The sequence below is a fragment of the Syngnathus scovelli genome, chromosome 18, assembly GCF_024217435.2.
Source record: "Syngnathus scovelli strain Florida chromosome 18, RoL_Ssco_1.2, whole genome shotgun sequence".
Classification (NCBI taxonomy): Eukaryota; Metazoa; Chordata; class Actinopteri; order Syngnathiformes; family Syngnathidae; genus Syngnathus; species Syngnathus scovelli.
The window spans coordinates 667,691-674,291 of NC_090864.1; the positions used below are offsets into that span (position 1 = coordinate 667,691).

The 6,601-nt window shown below is 47.2% G+C and overlaps 1 non-coding gene and 1 pseudogene across 1 annotated transcript; both read right to left on the reverse strand.

Annotated features, from left to right (window-relative positions):
* Positions 1-2,739: 2,739 nt before the first annotated feature.
* On the reverse strand, positions 2,740-2,883 carry LOC125986408 (U5 spliceosomal RNA; annotated as a pseudogene).
* A 1,289-nt stretch (positions 2,884-4,172) lies between these two features.
* On the reverse strand, positions 4,173-4,336 carry LOC125986398 (U1 spliceosomal RNA). Its single transcript, XR_007487605.1, has one exon. It is a non-coding gene; the product is annotated as a U1 spliceosomal RNA (small nuclear RNA).
* Positions 4,337-6,601: the final 2,265 nt, after the last annotated feature.

The following is a 6,601-nucleotide window of genomic DNA, read 5'->3' on the forward strand; positions in this document are numbered from 1 at the left end:
GTCACATACGGTCATATGCAAAAGTTTCATTCGTATGTAAAATAAATTTCAAGATTTTCCTTTATAAATCATTGGCTGTTCAGATCAGCAATATCAGTTAAACATATCATATAGCGGACAGAGACAAAGATAATTGAAAAGTGAAATGAAGTTCATGGGAGTTACAGATTTGTCAAGAAGAATGGTCCAATATACCTTCAACCAGAATCCACACTCTCATTGGAAGCTTTAGGAAGTATCTCGAGCAGTGGTTCTTAACCTTGTTGGCGGTACCAAACCCCACCAGTTTCATATCAAAGTCAAAGTCAAAGTCAGCTTTATTGTCAATTTCTCCACATGCCAAAGACACACAAAGAAACCGAAATTTCGTTCCCCCCTATCCCACGGTGACAAGACATGGCCCACAACAGACAAACAAGTGAACAAGTATAACAAAAGCGTGCTGAATAAATAATGAATAAATGACAACAAATAAATAAATAAATAAGAGGAGCAAAAAAAAAAAAAAGGAGCAAGTGCGCGTACAGCAGACATTCCAGAAAATAGCGCAACAGTGCCGCGAGTTCAGGGCCCTAACAGCCTGGAGAAAGAAGCTGTTGGCGAGTCTGGTGGTGCGGGAGCGCAGGCAGAACGTCAAACAAAGAGTGAGCCGGGTGACTCACATCTCTCGCAATCGAGGTTGCCTTGCGGGTGAGATGGGAGGTGTAAATGTCCTTCAGGGAGGGGAGCGAAGCACCAATAATCTTACCAGCCGTATTCACTATGCGCTGCAGGGCCTTCAAGTTCTGTTCAGTGCAGTTACCACCCCAGACAGCGATGAAACTGGTGAGGACGCTCTCAATGGTGCCACGGTAGAATGTAGACACGACTGCCTGAGGAGCACATGCACGCCTGAGCTTCCGCAGGAAGTACAGGCGGCGCTGAGCTTTCTTTTCCAGTGACGAGGTGTTTGCGGACCAGGAGAGGTCCTCACTGATGTGCACCCCCAGGAATTTGGTGCAGCTCACCCTCTCCACCACAGCACCGTCGATGATCAGCGGCAGGTGTGTTGTGTGACCCTTCCGGAAGTCAACAATGATTTACTTGGTCTTATTGACGTTCAGCAGGAGGTTGTTGTCCCTGCACCACGTGGTCAGAAGGTCAACTTCCGACCTGTACCGAGTCTCGTCGCCCTTCGTGATGAGACCCACCAGAGTCGTGTCGTCAGCAAACTTCACTATGCGGTTGTCGCTGTAGGTCGCAGTGCAGTCATGCGTCAGCAGGGTGAAGAGCAATGGACTGAGCACGCAGCCCTGGGGGGCCCCCGTGCTCAGCGTGATGCTGGCGGAGATTTTGTCGCCAACACGCACCACCTGAGGCCTCTGACAGAGGAAGTCCAGTAGCAGTTGCAGAGGGAGGTACTGAGGCCCAGCTCGTCGAGTTTGCAGATGAGTCGCTGCGGCACAATGGTGTTGAAGGCAGAGCTGAAGTCCACAAACAGCAACCTCACATATGAGTCCTTTCTCTCCAGGTGGGTGAGGGCCGAGTGGAGAGCAGAGCAGATGGCATCCTCAGAGGACCGCTTGGCACGGTACGCAAACTGGAAAGGGTCAATGGTGGGGGGAAGAACGGACTTGATGTGCTCCATGACAAGCCGCTCAAAGCACTTCATGATGATGGGCGTCAGTGCCACGGGGCGGTAGTCATTGAAGCAGGACGGTGCAGGTTTCTTCGGCACAGGAACGATGGTGGCAGCCTTGAAACACGAAGGGACGATGGGCTGCTGCAGGGAAACGTGAAAGATGTGCGTGAAGACACCCGACAGCTCCCCAGCGCAGTCCTTCAGCGCTCGACCCGGGATGTTGTCAGGGCCCGCCGCCTTACGGGTATCAATAGCGGCAAGCGCCCTCCTCACACTGTCGGCAGAGAGGCGCAGAGGCTGCTTGTGTGGCGGGGGAGTGGTCTTCAGCGGGCAAGTGCTGTTCTGGGCGTCGAAGCGAGCAAAGAAGCGGTTCAGATCGTTCAGCAGACGGACGTCGCCCTCACAGCTCCTCGGCGCGGGCTTGTAGTCCGTGATGGTCTGAATGCCCCGCCAAAGGCTACGTGCGTCCTTGCTGTCCTTGAAGTGGGTGGAGACCTTGCACGAGAACGCCTTCTTCGCTTCTTTGATGCCTCGGGACAGGTCGGCCCTCGCTGTCCTCAAGCCAGCCTCGTCCCCCGCTCTGAAAGCCTTGTCCCTGGCCCTCAACAGTCTGAGGACAGCCCCCGTCAGCCACGGCTTCCAGTTCGCGCGAGTGACAACGGATTTCGAGCAAGTCACATCATCGATGCACTTCGTGATGTAAGAGGTAACAGAGTCAGTATACTCCTCTATGTCCGTCCAATCGTTGTAGGTGGCTGCCTGCTTAAACAAGTCCCAGTCAGTGGTGTCGAAGCAGTCACGAAGTGCATTGGAGGCACCCTCAGGCCACACCCGAACCCGCCTCCGAACCGGCCTGGATGCCTTTACCAATTGTCTGTATGCGGGCAAAAGCAAAACGGTGAGATGGTCAGAAAGCCCCAGATGGGGGAGGGGGGTGGCTTTGAAAGCTCCCTTTTGCGCCGAGTAGACTAGGTCCAGGAAGCTGTCTCCATAATTCTCGGCATAATTTCTCTGTTTATGTGAACATGTTCACATATGTGCCGGTATGAATTATGCGAACGTATGATTGTTGCACGGAGTATGATATAGGCGGCTATCCGTTGCAAAAAGAGAAAGAATGCTCTGCTTTCACAGAGCATCAACAAATTGAGATATACTCTTATTGTTCCTCTCCACGGAAATGATATACTCTTATTGTTCCTCTCCACAGAAATCTTTAGTAAAAGGCGAAAGATTTATTCGATCTGAAGAGGAACGAGTATCTGAAAATCTGAGTCAAAACGGGCCATCCCACTGCTGGTCTCACTAAATTCACAGGCGGTCTCGCACTCAAATTGCAGCAACATACAAACAATAGAAGTTGATGGATTTACTATACTTACAAGGACTCAAGCAAAATAGAATGTTTAAACGAGTATTTTGTGTTCATTAATGTCTCACTTACTTTAAACATTGTTGGCGCACAGGATTGTAGGTATCTGATCGAACACTGACGGCGCTCGTTCTTTCAATTATATTGGGCGTCTATTTTGATTATTGAAGGTAAAAACAGTTGTATGTCTTGGTACGTGTACTTTTGGTCTGAGAGAACGGGAAATGATCCCATCCCTGTGTTTTATTTGAAAATTTGTAATTTCATAACTTTATTCAACACAAATCAGGAAACAAAATACGATCGTAATTTCTCAAATGGTTTTTCAAACTTCAGAAATGCTCTATGTCTCGCTTGTGTCGCAAATAATTGAGGCTTTTGACGTTGCTGGCATGGTTTGGAGTGTAATTCACCTCCACTGCGTTGGTGGCGTTTGATATTTGACATTTGAAAATATTTCTGTCATTTTACTTTAGAAAGTAAAAGTTGTTCTCTAGAAATCCATACTTGTGATGTATGAGGAAAAACAATCCGGCGAATTCTTAAAAAGACAGACCTACAGCCGACAAAAAGGTTTTGACACGTTCATATCATATGACGAGTCAGGAACGTGGTAATTACATATTATTTTGCATTTACTAATTTGGTGAATACAGTTTAGCGAGCAAATGCACAGTGTTAGAGATTCGCTCACTCCAACTTATTTTGCAAGAACCACACGGGAGACGAGTAAGTCCTTTTAGACACCTGCAGGTGGAGAGTCCATTTGTCGCTGTGCGTACAGCGATGTTCGAATGGAGGTCTGACTCACGGCTCCTGCAAGAGCATTTTTATTAAGAGAAACAGGGTGGGGGTAAGAGTGGACTGAATAGAGAAAGCCCTTGACCACTAGTCAAAACATAGCAAAGGGTGTTTTACGACTTTGTGTAGGATGGGACAAGCTAGGTTATTTATCACAGGTTGCATTCCAACATAAGCATAAAGCTAATCTAGCTACGTTATTTATTACAGGCTGCATTCCAACATAATCATACGATAAGGATAATCTGGAAAACCCTGACACACAGTTCCAGAGTACAGTTAATTACATAATCAAAAGCGTTCAGTGTGTCACAGCATCGCAGACTTCAACTCCATGTGCGTACTACTGCGCTTAATTTTTGTTTTCATCAGAAAGACCAGAGGAGAGCGCGAACACAGTCCCCCACTACCAGAAATAATGCAGTTGAGATTCCCACAGTAGGGGAATTTGCAGAGGTCAGCACAACCAGAGTGCAATGGCTGAGCCTCACTTTGGGTGAACCACCTTCTTGATCATGGTGTCTCCCCTTCCAGGTAGGTATGAACTGTACAAGTTGCCGGGCCGACGTCTTTACCGCACACGCCATCTTCAGTCACGGGCTTAATTGCTAAAAACGTGTGGCACACATACACACTCAGTGGATGAAACAGGATTCGTAGAACTGTTTAAAAAGTACCTTTGGTCATTACAAAACCAAAGCATTATAAATTAAGTAAAACATAGATTAAGAGACACTATCACCATGCTTTGCTTCTTTTTCTACCCTTCATTGCCCCTACCCCCACGCCTTTGTTCACCTCCTTTGTCTTCGTCGCCATCTAGTGGTGATGGCAGCAACCATAACAAACCATAAAAAATAAAGTAAAAATAATATATCGGCAAAAACATGCCTATCATGCATTGCCTCTTTTAACCTGAGAACCCTAAAACTGTATGAATTTGTATTTATTGAAAACGTCCAACATTACCACTGAATAATATATTTTTTTTCTGAACAAGTTTTGAAAATGACAAATATATCAAATAACTATAACATAAATAGTTCACCGCCACACGGCCCCAAGCACCGGCATCGACTTCCAGGCATGTTCAGTGAGGACCTCTCCTGGTCCGCAAACACCTCGTCACTGGAAAAGAAAGCTCAGCGCCGCCTGCCGCTGATCATCGACGGTGCTGTGGTGGAGAGGGTGAGCTGCACCAAGTTCCTGGGGGTGCACATCAGTGAGGACCTCTCCTGGTCCGCAAACACCTCGTCACTGGAAAAGAAAGCTCAGCGCCGCCTGTACTTGCTCAGGCGTGCATGTGCTCCTCAGGCAGTCGTGTCTACATTCTACCGTGGCACCATTGAGAGCGTCCTCACCAGTTGCATCGCTATCTGGGGTGGTAACTGCACTGAACAGAACTTGAAGGCCCTGCAGCGCATAGTGAATACGGCTGGTAAGATTATTGGTGCTTCGCTCCCCTCCCTGAAGGACATTTACACCTCCCATCTCACCCGCAAGGCAACCTCGATTGCGAGAGATGTGAGTCACCCGGCTCACTCTTTGTTTGACGTTCTGCCTGCGCTCCCGCACCACCAGACTCGCCAACAGCTTCTTACTCCAGGCTGTTAGGGCCCTGAACTCGCTACCCCCTTCTGCGTAGCGTGCGGCACTGTTGCGCTATTTTCTGGAATGTCTGCTGTACGCGCACTTGCTCCTTTTTTTTTTTTTTTTTGCTCCTCTTTTTTATTTATTTATTTGTTGTTATTTATTCATTATTTATTCAGCACGCTTTTGTTATACTTGTTCACTTGTTTGTCTGTTGTGGGCCATGTCTTGTCACCGTGGGATAGGGGGGAACGAAATTTCGGTTTCTTTGTGTGTCTTTGGCATGTGGAGAAATTGACAATAAAGCTGACTTTGACTTTGACTTTGATATGAAACTGGTGGGGTTTGGTACCGCCAACAAGGTTAAGAACCACTGCTCGAGATACTTCCTAAAGCTTCCAATGAGAGTGTGGATTCTGGTTGAAGGTATATTGGACCATTCTTCTTGACAAATCTGTAACTCCCATGAACTTCATTTCACTTTTCAATTATCTTTGTCTCTGTCCGCTATATGATATGTTTAACTGATATTGCTGATCTGAACAGCCAATGATTTATAAAGGAAAATCTTGAAATTTATTTTACATATGAATGAAACTTTTGCATATGACCTGTCAAACGCACCTCTTGCATTAAGGTGCCCCCGGCTTCCCGGTAACGGGTTTGTTTTAGCCGGGTTCGGAGATTCGTCCGTAATCTAACCACCCGAGTTAAATTAACTCTGTTAGGGTTTTCCAGGTTATCTTTATCGTAGGATTATGTTGGAATGTAAACTATAATGATTAAATCAATCTTGTCTTGCCCTCACAATGCAGAGTAAGATGAAGTGGTTGCTTCCTCTGCTTGATTGACCAGCTGCAGGGGAAGCAATCAAAGTTGTTCTGTTTCCCACAACAGTGTAAAACACCCCCTGCTCTGATCTTATCAGAGGCCGGGGGTACACCAAACCTGTCCACTCTCACCCCCACTCTGTTCCTCCTAATAAATATGCCCTTGCAGGAAGGAGACTTTTAGATTTCATTCCTGTAGCGAGTGATCTCTCCACCTGCAGGTGTCTAAAAGAACTTGCTTGTCTCCCGTGTGGTTCTTGCAAAATAAGTTGGAGTGAGCAAATCTCTAACGTTTTGGTGCCGAAACCCGGGATCCCTCATACCCATCATCTGGCTGACGGAGGACGACGCGCTGTACACCGTCGACGGGCCAGCGTCCATTAGCCG